Genomic DNA, 12,494 nt, shown 5'->3' on the forward strand with positions numbered 1-12,494 from the left:
GTGCTGACAACAAAATCACACAAAAATAATCAATGGAAGTCCTATTTATCAACCCATGGAGGTCTGGATTTGGAGTCACACTCAAAATTAAAGTGGAAAACCACACTACAGGCTGATCCAACTTTGATGTAATGTCCTTAAAACAAGTCAAAATGAGGCTCAGTAGTGTGTGGCCTCCACGTGCCTGTATGACCTCCCTACAATGCCTGGGCATGCTCCTGATGAGGTGGCGGATGGTCTCCTGAGGGATCTCCTCCCAGACCTGGACTAAAGCATCCGCCAACTCCTGGACAGTCTTTGGTGCAACGTGGCGTTGGTGGATGGAGCGAGACATGATGTCTCAGATGTGCTCAATTGGATTCAGGTCTGGGGAACGGTCCATAGCATCAATGCCTTCCTCTTGCAGGAACTGCTGACACACTCCAGCCACATGAGGTCTAGCATTGTCTTGCATTAGGAGGAACCCAGGGCCACCCGCACCAGCATATGGTCTCACAAGGGGTCTGAGGATCTCATCTCGGTACCTAATGGCAGTCAGGCTACCTCTGGCGAGCACATGGAGGGCTGTGCGGCCCCCCAAAGAAATGCCACCCCACACCATGACTGACCCACCGCCAAACCGGTCATGCTGGAGGATGTTGCAGGCAGCAGAACGTTCTCCACGGCGTCTCCAGACTCTGTCACGTCTGTCACGTGCTCAGTGTGAACCTGCTTTCATCTGTGAAGAGCACAGGGCGCCAGTGGCGAATTTGCCAACCTTGGTGTTCTCTGGCAAATGCCAAACGTCCTGCACGGTGTTGGGCTGTAAGCACAACCCCCACCTGTGGACGTCGGGCCCTCATACCACCTTCATGGAGTCTGTTTCTGACCGTTTGAGCAGACACATGCACATTTGTGGCCTGCTGGAGGTCATTTTGCAGGGCTCTGGCAGTGCTTCTCCTGCTCCTCCTTGCACAAAGGCGGAGGTAGCGGTCCTGCTGCTGGGTTGTTGCCCTCCTACGGTTTCCTCCACGTCTCCTGATGTACTGGCCTGTCTCCTGGTAGCGCCTCCATGCTCTGGACACTACGCTGACAGACACAGCAAACCTTCTTGCCATAGCTCGCATTGATGTGCCATCCTGGATGAGCTGCACTACCTGAGCCACTTGTGTGGGTTGTAGACTCCGTCTCATGCTACCACTAGAGTGAAAGCACCGCCAGCATTCAAAAGTGACCAAAATATCAGCCAGGAAGCATAGGAACTGAGAAGTGGTCTGTGGTCCCCACCTGCAGAACCACTCCTTTATTGGGGGTGTCTTGCTAATTGCCTAGAATTTCCACCTGTTGTCTATTCCATTTGCACAACAGCATGTGAAATTTATTGTCAATCAGTGTTGCTTCCTAAGTGGACAGTTTGATTTCACAGAAGTGTGATTGACTTGGAGTTACATTGTGTTGTTTAAGTGTTCCCTTTATTTTTTTGAGCGGTATTATTGACAAGTCCTTTGTGAGCTAGCCAGCTAGTTAACGTTAGCTCACGGTTTGTTTAGTCATGCTTTTTCATGTGGTGACATGCTAGTGAATGTTAGCCAACCAGGGCAGGAATATAGCTATCTAAATATCACCTGGTGGGCTAGTTAGTTAGTCACCTTGGTTGGCTACATTCGCTAACGTTGCACCGTATGTCATCGTGGTGTAATCTGTCTTTCCCAAGCGGTGACATGCTAGCGAATGTGCCTAATGTTAGCGATTAGCACTATCTAGCTATCGTTAAATATTCCTGCCCTGGTGGAATAGCTAACATGTGGGGTCTGGGGAAAAGTCTGACTACACTAACAATGAGCTACCGTAACTAGCTAGCTAAACGTTAGCTAAATATTCCTGCCCTGGTGGGCTAAAATTAGCTAGTGTAGCACATGGGGATGTGTGAAACTTACTCCTCAGCCATAAGTGTCCCGCTTGCGCCACCTCATTAGCTAGCTTTTAAGGTGGTGCGATCGGCTAAGACGCTTGAGGAGGGCGATCTCGTGTGTTTGAGGCAGAGGTCCCGAGTTCGCAGCAGGTATGGACTGAATCGGGAGGAAGTTGTACTCGCTAAGCAAGCAGAGTGACTTCCTTTACACTAGCATGTCACCACGTGGAAAAGTGTGACTCCACAAACGGTGAACTAACATTAACTAGCTGGCTAGCTCACAAAGCCGACTCAATGTTTCCACATACAAAACACACACAGTTTTGTTCCTCGAGTGCATCTGTTGTACATGACTAACCAAATGACCTGGAAGTCATTTATACATGTCAGCAGGGATGGAAATTAAGCTAGCCCGAGGCTAGTAATTTTCAGACTGGACTAGTAGACAATGTGCCAAACTAGCCTGACACAGCAGTAAAATGGTTAGTAGAAAATGTGCCAAAATAGCCTGATACAGCAGTGAAATTGTGCCTATTCAAACATTGCATGCCACAGATTTAGGACCTGACTGTTACCCGGGCTAGTAGAAATCGTGGTCTGCTGGCCAGTGCCCAAAATCCTTATGTTCCATCCCTGCATGTCAGTCCCTTTCAGACGATCTCTGTTTATCACTGTTGGTCCTCCTCGGTGACCTCACGGCTGAGGGTTTTCACTTTTCTCTTGAGAATTAGAATCAGAATTACAGCCGTACAGTTAATTGCAATATTTCACCTCTTCGGGCAAATAGTACCCTCGACTGTCCTGATCAGTGACAACACTCAGGTCAGCAGCTGCCAATTTCCGGTGGGAAAGTGAAATGGCCCTGTATTTCCCAGAAAAGGTAGCTCATCCACCATGGCAGAAGAGGAAGATCCAGACTGTTGATTGGGGAAACAATAACAAACAATGAGGCATGGGGATCGGGTGTTGAGGGATCACTTGTCACGTTGTCAAATGTGGGTTTGTGTTATGACAATGTGTTTTCGTTCCAGATAAAGATCAATCAAATGTATTTATAAAGACCTTTTTACATCAGCCGATGTCAAAGTGCTATACAGAAACATAGCCTAAAAACCCCAAACAGTAAGCAATGCAGATGTAGAGCACGGTGGCTAGGAAAAACTACCTAGAAAGGCAGGAACCTAGGAAGAAACCTAGAGGAACCAGGTTCTGAGGGGTGGCCAGTCCTCTTCTGACTGTTCCGGGTGGAGATTATAAACGGTACATGGTCAAGATATTCAAACGTTCATAGATGACCAGCAGGGTCAAACAAAAGTAATCACAGGGGTTGTAGAGGTGTAACAGAGGGTGCAACAGGTCAGCACCAGGAGTAAATGTCAGTTGGCTTTTCATAGCCGAGCCTTCAGAGTTCGAAACAGCAGTAGAGAGCGAGAGAGAGAGAGAGAGAGAGAGAGAGAGCGAGAGAGCGAGAGAGCGAGCGAGAGAGAGCGAGCGAGAGCGAGCGAGAGAAAAACGAAAACAGCAGGTCCGGGACAAGGTAGCACATCTGGTGAACAGGTCAGGGTTCCATAGCCGCAGGCAGAATAGTTGAAACTGGAGCAGCAGCACGACCAGCCTGACTGGGGACAACAAGGAGTCATCAGGCCAGGTCATCCTGCGGCATGGTCCCAGGTCCTCAGGGAGGGAGGGAGAGAGAGAGAATTAGAGGGAGCATACTTGAACTCACACGGGACACCGGATAAGACAGGAGAATTACACCAGATAACAGACTGACCCTAGCCCCCCGACACAAACAATTGCAGCATAGATACTGGAGGCTGAGACAGGAGGGGTCGGGAGACAATGTGGCCCCGTCCAATACTCCCAGACAGTGCCAACCAGGCAGGATATGACCCCACCCACTTTGCCAAAGCACAGCCCCCACACCACTAGAGGGATATCCGCAAACCACTAACTTTATTTTTCTTATTTCACCTTTATTTAACCAGGTAAGCTAGTTGAGAACAAGTTCTCATTTACAACTGCGACCTGGCCAAGATAAAGCAAAGCAGTGCGACAGAAACAACAACATAGAGTTACATGGAATAAACAAGCATACAGTCAATAACACAATAGGGGGAAAAAAGAAAGTCTATATACAGTGTGTGCAAATGGCATGAGGATGTATGGCAATAAATAGGCCATGGTAGCAAAGTAATTACAATTTAGCAGATTAACACTGGAGTGATACATGAGCAGATGATGAGCAGATGGTGTGTAAGTAGTGATACTGGTGTGCAAAAGAGCAGCAAAGTAAATAAAAACAATATGGGGATGAGGTAGGTAGATTGGGTGGGCTATTTACAGATGGACTATGTACAGCTGCAGCGATCGTTTAGCTGCTCAGATAGCTGATGTTTAAAGTTGGTGAGGGAAATGTAAGTCTCCAGCTTCAGCGATTTTTGCAATTTGTTCCAGTCACTGGCAGCAGAGAACTGGAAGGAAAGGTGGCCAAATGAGGTGTTGGCTTTGACCAATGAGATATACCTGCTGGAGCGCGTGCTACGGGTGGGTGTTGTTATCGGGACCAGTGAGCTGAGATAAGGCGGCGCTTTACCTAGCATAGACTTATAGATAACCTGGAGCCAGTGGGTCTGGCGACGAATATGTAGCGAGGGCCAGCCGACTAGAGCGTACAGGTGGCAGTGGTGGGTGGTACTACCCGTACTACCTTTACTACCCTGAGACAAGACTGAGTATAGTCCACAAAGTTCTCCCACACGGCACAAACCCGAGGGGGCACCAACCCGGACAGGAAGATCACGTCAGTGACTCAACCCACTTAAGTGATGCACCCTTCCTAGGGACGGCATGGAAGAGCACTAGTAAGCCAGTGACTCAGCCTCTGTAATAAGGTCAGATGCAGAGATTCCCAGTGGAGAGAGGGGAACCGGCCAGGCAGAAACTGCAAGGGCGGTTCGTCGCTCCAGTGCCTTTCCGTTCACCTTCGCTGAAGAGATGAGTCTTTAATAAAGACTTAAAGATGATGATACAGCATTGAGAAAGACCTACCACTGACCAAATGTCTCTTTGTTTTCCGGTCCAACAGGAGTGTATCTCGCAGACCATTCAGTGCATGGACATCCTGTGCCAGTGTGATCTGAGCGCGAGGACTACAACACCTCGAGTCTGTGAACAGACAGGTCAGTAACTCATCAAATATGATACAATATTGTGCAAAACATTTAATTTGTAGATGCTTTTCCCCATGTTTTAGACATAAGGCTTGACATGTGGAACATCAGGCTTAGCCCACTTTGAAACAGTGAATGATCAATGCCACCCTCAGCAAGATCTGCTGGAAGTGATGTACTCTCACTCTCTCTCACTCTGGTGGTAAGAAAATTTAAACATCAAGGATATCCTGTTAGGGCTAGGGGGCAGTATTGACACGGCTGGATAAAAAACGTACCCGATTTCATCTGGTTACTACTCCTGCCCAGTGACTAGAATATGCATATAATTGGATAGAAAACACTCCAAAGTTTCTAAAACTGTTTGAATGGTGTCTGTGAGTATAACAGAACTCAAATGGCAGGTCAAAACCTGAGAAGATTCCAAACAGGAAGTACCCTGTCTGACCATTTCTTGGCCTTCTTTGCCATCTCTATCCAAAACAAAGGATCTCTGCTGTTACGTGACACTTCCTACGGCTCACATGGGCTCTCAGAAGGCGGCAAAAAGCTGAATCGTGGCTTTGCAGGCTCTGGCTGAAAAAAAGTAGCGCGTTTGGGTAGTGGCTGGTTACAGTACTGTGAGACTCAGGCGCGTGCCCGCGTCGACCGAATGCTTTGTTTTCTTTCCTCTGTTTACTTAAACGGAGATTCCCGGTTGGAATATTATCGCTTTTCTACGAGAAAAATGGCATAAAAATGGATTTTAAACAGCGGTTGACATGCTTCGAAGTACGGTAATGGAATATTTAGAAATCTTTTGTCACGAATTGCGCCATGCTCGTGACCCTGATTTACCATTTCGGATAGTGTCTGGAACGCACGAACAAAACGCCGCTATTTGGATATAACGATGGATTATTTTGGACCAAACCAACATTTGTTATTGAAGTAGCAGTCCTGGGAGTGCATTCTGACGAAGACAACAAAGGTAATCAAACTTTTGTAATAGTAAATCTGACTTTGGTCAGGGCTAAACTTGGTGGGTGTCTAAATGGCTAGCCGTGATGGCTGGGCTATCTACTGAGAATATTGCAAAATGTGCTTTCACCGAAAAGCTATTTTAAAATCGGACACCTCGATTGCACAAAGGAGTTCTGTATCTATAATTCTTCAAATAATTGTTATGTTTTTTGTGAACGTTTATCGTGAGTAATTTAGTAAATTGTTAGTAAATTCCCCGGAAGTTTGCTAGTATGCTAGTTCTGAACGTCACATGCTAATGTAAAAAGCTGTTTTTTGATATAAATATGAACTTGATTGAACAAAACATGCATGTATTGTATAACATAATGTCCTAGGGTTGTCATCTGATGAATATCATCAAAGGTTAGTGCTGCATTTAGCTGTCTTCTGGGTTTTTGTGACATTATATGCTAGCTTGAAAAATGGGTGTCTGATTATTTCTGTCTGGGTACTCTGCTGACATAATCTAATGTTTTGCTTTCGTTGTAAAGCCTTTTTGAAATCGGACAGTGTGGTTAGATTAACGAGAGTCTTGTCTTTAAAATGCTGTAAAATAGTCATATGTTTGAGAAATTGAAGTAATAGCATTTCTAAGGTATTTGAAAATCGCGCCACGGGATTCAACTGGCTGTTGCGTAGGTGGGACGAATTCGTCCCGCCTAGCCCAGAGAGGTTAAACATTCCCACTATGCCCATGATAAAATGCAATGTGAATTGTGTTGTACTACTGAATGAAACAGAGGAGATGCACTCAGACCAGACTTTGTGATTGGCTGCTTTGAACAAAACTTGAATTTAATATAGCCTACTCTAGGAGCCTATTGTTTGTGTATGATTCATTGTTCACTTGTTTTTCAACAATGTCAGGTACAGACAGGGATGACTAGGACCTACAGCAAGTAAGACAGGGGGTAAGAAATAATTTGAACATCACAGATATCAATTCCCACTGTGCCCATTCCAAAGTTAACTAAATTACATTAGTTGGCTGCTTTGACCAATAACTTGTATGTAATATAACCTATTCTGGGAGCCTAGTGTGTGTGTATGAACTATGTGGAATATTTTTGGACCTTAGGCTTCCCTGAAATCCGGTACTGACAGGAGGTCCACACAACGAAGAAGCAAGTGTCCCTTCCAGTGATGTGGAGCTGACCTTGGACCTGGTGCCAGTAAGGATGGTCTTGACGGAGGCGGTAAGACCCTCCTGCCTTGATATAGAAATCCTTCGACTTCACTGCCTCTTGAATTGAATTACATTTTTTGTATTTTTATTTAACTAGACAAGTCAGTTAAGAACAAATTCTTATTTACAATGACGGCCTACCAAAAGGAAAAAGGCCTCCTGTGGGGACGGGGGGCCTGGGATTAAAAATAAATACAATATAAATATAGGACAAAACACACATCACAACAACAGAGACAACACAACACTACATGAAGAGAGACCTAAGACAACATAGCATGGCAGCAGCACATGACAATACAGCATGGTAGCAACACAACATAACATGGTAGAAACACAACATGGTAGCAGCACAAAACATGGTACAGACATTATTGGGCACAGTCAACAGCACAAAGGTCAAGAAGGTAGACAACAATACATCACACAAACCAGCCACAACTGTCAGTAAGAGTGTCCATGATTGAGTCTTTGAATGAAGAGATTGAGATAAAACTGTTCAGTTTGAGTGTTTATTGCAGCTCGTTCCAGTCGCGACCCAGGGATGTGTGCGCTTTGGGGACCTTTAACAGAATGTGACTGACAGAACGGGTGTTATATGTGGAGGATGAGGGCTGCAGTAGATATCTCAGACAGGGGAGTGAGGCCTAAGAGGGTTTTATAAATAAGCATCAACCAGTGGGTCTTGCGACGGGTATACAGAGATGACCAGTTTACAGAGGAGTATAGAGTGCAGTGGTAAGGTCCCTTGCATCATAGGGACACTTGATCTCCACCACTGCTGTGGTGTCCACCAGACCATCTGGTGAGACACCCAGGATCCCAGATACTGTGACGCAAAGCCCTGACTCCTGCACATCAATACCTGTAGCCATTTTGGATGCCTTGATGCTTTCCTCTTCGTTATCTGTGCCTCACTATACAGACGACACCCTATCCAACAACTGATCTGAGGACTCTTTTTGAGCAGCAATGGAGTAACACGCTTGGCCCTAACCACTGCTCCAGAATTGCTGACAGTTATCCTCCCTCTCCTCATGGTGTGCCAGTTGCGGTTGGTGCGCTGTCCAACTGTTGCCTCCTGAATAGCCTCCTGCTGCTCCCTCAACAGCGCCATGCCAGAATGCCTGCATGCCCCAGGTGCCCTTGTTTTTAACAATGTCTGGTACAGAAAGAGCGGTACAGAGCGGTTGTTCCAGCTCAGGTTCAAGGAGACATGGCATTCCACTGAACCTGCCCCAGAGACGGTTCTTTAGCCACTGAAGATCCTCCTCTGTGGGCTCTCGGGACAGAGGGTTGTAGTCTTTGGCTGGGTACAGGTCCTCCACTGATGTCACCTGGTTGCGCACGGCTGGCTTCCTCCACTCGTATTCCACATCCGTACAGCTTATATTGTGAACCGTTAAAATAGGTATTTTTGGACAACGATTTGCCTATTTAAAAAAAATGTTATATATATAAATAAACATTTTTTACAAATCTGCAAATCGGTGTCTAAAAATACCGATAACCGATTGTTATGAAAACTTGAAATCGACCCAAATTCAAATCGGCCATTCCGATTAATCGGTTGACCTCTAGTTTATAGAGAGAGATAAGATGGAGAGTTCCAAAGTTGAGGGACCATGGGACATAAAACACCAAAAGAAAGATGCTCAAGGTCGCTGCTCATCTGTGTGAATGTGCCTTAGGCATGCTGCAAGGAGGCATGAGGACTGCAGATGTGGCCAGGGCAATAAATTGCAATGTCCGTACTGTGAGATGCCTAAGACAGCGCTACAGGGAGACAGGACGGACAGCTGATCGTCCTCACAGTGGCAGACCACGTGTAACAACACCTGCACAGGATCGGTACATCTGAGCATCACACCTGCGGGACAGGTACAGGATGGCAACAACAACTGCCCGAGTTACACCAGGAACGCACAATCCCTCCATCAGTGCTCAGACTGTCCGCAATAGGCTGAGAGAGGCTGGACTGAGGGCTTGTAGGCCTGTTGTAAGGCAGGTCCTCACCAGACATCACCGGCAACAACGTCGCCTATGGGCACAAACCCACCGTCGCTGGACCATACAGGACTGGCAAAAAGTGCTCTTCACTGACGAGTCGCGGTTGTCTGACCAGGGGTGATGGTCGGATTCGCATTTATCGTCAAAGGAATGAGCGTTACACCGAGGCCTGTACTCTGGAGCGGGATCGATTTGGAGGTGGAGGGTCTGTCATGGTCTGGGGCAAGTGTGTCACAGCATCATCAGACTGCCTGCAATGACAACAAGCTCAATCTCAACGCTGTGCGTTACAGGGAAGACATCCTCCTCCCTCATGTGGTACCCTTCCTGCAGGCTCATCCTGACAAGACCCTCCAGCATGACAATGCCACCAGCCATACTGCTCGTTCTGTGCGGGATTTCCTGCAAGACAGGAATGTCAGTGTTCTGCCATGGCCAGCGAAGAGCCCGGATCTCAATCCCATTGAGCACGTCTGGGACCTGTTGGATCGGAGGGTGAGGGCTAGGGCCATTCCCCCCAGAAATGGCCGGGAACTTGCAGGTGCCTTGGTGGAAGAGTGGGGTAACATCTCACAGCAATAACTGGCAAATCTGGTGCTGTCCATGAGGAGATGCACTGCAGTGCTTAACCTCTCTGGGCTAGGTGGGACGCCACCTACTCAACAGCCAGTTGAATCCTGTGGCGCGTTATTCAAATCCTTAGATATGCTATTACTTCAATTTTTCAAAAATATGACTATTTTACACCATTTTAAAGATAAGACTCTCATTAATCTAACCACACTGTCCAATTTCAAAAAGGCTTTACAACGAAAGCAAAACATTAGATTATGTCAGCAGAGTACCGAGCCAGAAATAATCAGACACCCATTTTTCAAGTTAGCATGTAATGTCACATAAACCCAAACCACAGCTAAATGTAGCACTAACCTTTGATGATCTTCATCAGATGACAACCATAGGACATTGTTATACAATACATGCATGTTTTGTTCAATCAAGTTCATATTTATATCAAAAACCAGCTTTTTACATTAGCATGTGACTAGCATGTGACTAGCATTCCCACCGAACACTGCCGGTGAATTTACTAAATTACTCACGATAAACGTTCACAAAAAGCATAACAATTATTTTAAGAATTATAGATACAGAACTCCTCTATGCACTCGATATGTCCGATTTTAAAATAGCTTTTCGGTGAAAGCACATTTTGCAATATTCTCAGTACATAGCCCGGCATCACAGGGCTAGCTATTTAGACACCCAGCAGGTTTAGCACTCATCAAAGTCAGATTTACTATAAGAAAAATGTTTTTACCTTTGTTGTCTTCGTCAGAATGCACTCCCAGGACTTCTACTTCAATAACAAATGTTGGTTTGGTCCAAAATAATCCATCGTTATATCCAAACAGCGGCGTTTTGTTCGTGCGTTCTAGACACTATCCTAAAGGCTAAATAAGGGTGACGAGCATGGCGCAATTCGTGACAAAAGAATTCTAAATATTCCATTACCGTACTTCGAAGCATGTCAACCGCTGTTTAAAATCAATTTTTATGCCATTTTTCTCATAAAAAAGCGATAATATTCCGACCGGGAATCTGCGTTTAGATAAACAGACAAAGGAAAAGAAACCATTCGGTCGAAGCGGGCACGCGCCTAAGCCCATAGTACTCTGAGTGGCCACTTGCCAAAAGCGATAAAGTGTTTCAGCCAGAGCCTGCCTCGATATCGTTCAATGTTTTCCCGGGCTCTGAGACCCTATGGACGACGTAGGAAGTGTCACATTATTGCACAGATCCTCAGTCTTCAATAAAAAGAGCCAAGATGAAACACTACTTCTCAGACAGGCCACTTCCTGCTTGAAATCTTCTCAGGTTTTGGCCTGCCATAGGAGTTCTGTTATACTCACAGACACCATTCAAACAGTTTTAGAAACTTTAGGGTGTTTTCTATCCAAAGCCAATAATTATATGCATATTCTAGTTACTGGGCAGGAGTAGTAACCAGATTAAATCGGGTACGTTTTTTATCCAGCCGTGCAAATACTGCCCCCTATCCCCAACAGGTTAATGCAGCTGGTGGCCACACCAGATACTGACAATTACTTTTGATTTTGACCCCCTCCTTTGTTCAGGGACACATTATTCCATTTGTTAGTCACATGTCTGTTTCAACTTGTTCAGTTTATGTCTCAGTTTTTGAATCTTCTTATGTTCATACAAATATTTACTCATGTTAAGTTTGCTGAAAATAAACGTAGTTGACAGTGAGAGGACATTTATTTTTTTTGCTGAGTTTACATACATAAGGGGGCTCCAGCCGGCTGACACCTTCACATACAATTTAAGAAAATCATCAAGGACAACACAATAAAGCTTAACAGCTTATTTCCATTATGGTCCTGTCAAAGAGGGCAGGGTGAAGTGTTAATGCAACAAGGTTGGTCGTCAATTGTACTGGCAACAGACAATGACAGACTAAATTGTTGTTTGTTTCATAACATGAGATCATTAGTACAATTTCCTTTCCTAATAAACAACTATGGACAGGTACATCTCCCTTGTCTCACATACCCTTAATATATAAAACAATCAATCCCTAATACCGTAATTTCCGGACTATTAAGCGCACCTGAATATAAGCCGCACCCACTGAATTAAAAAAAAATATTATTTTGAACATAAATAAGCCGCACATGTCTATAAGCCGCAGGTGCCTACCGGTACATTGAAAAATTAACTTTACACAGGCTTTAACGAAGCACGGTTTGTAACAAAAATAAATAGGCTTTAACGAAACACGGCTTGTAACAAAAAATAAAAAATTTGCAGTAAACAGCAGCCTACCAAGAAAGTCATTGGTCACCATCTTCCTCCTCCTGTGCACTGAAACCATCTCCTTCAGTGTCGGAGTTGAATAGCCTCAGAATTGCTTCATCCGATATTGGATTGTTTTCATTGTCGCTCTCATCACTTTTATCTGGAGGCAAATCCCCCGCTGAGCCCTCTTCAACACGCAGCAGTCCAGCCTTTCGAAACCCGTTGATGATAGTGGATTTTTTGACAATGCTCCACGCTGTCAGGACCCACAAATTTGAAAGCGGGAAAAATCCATATATTAGCCGCGTCATTGTTTAAGCCGCGAAGTTCAAAGCGTGGGAAAAAAGTTGCGGCTTATAGTCCGTAATTTATGGTATATACAAGACAATCACAATATAATAAACAA

The sequence above is a fragment of the Salmo salar genome, chromosome ssa22 (genome assembly GCF_905237065.1).
Source record: "Salmo salar chromosome ssa22, Ssal_v3.1, whole genome shotgun sequence".
NCBI lineage: Eukaryota > Metazoa > Chordata > Actinopteri > Salmoniformes > Salmonidae > Salmo > Salmo salar.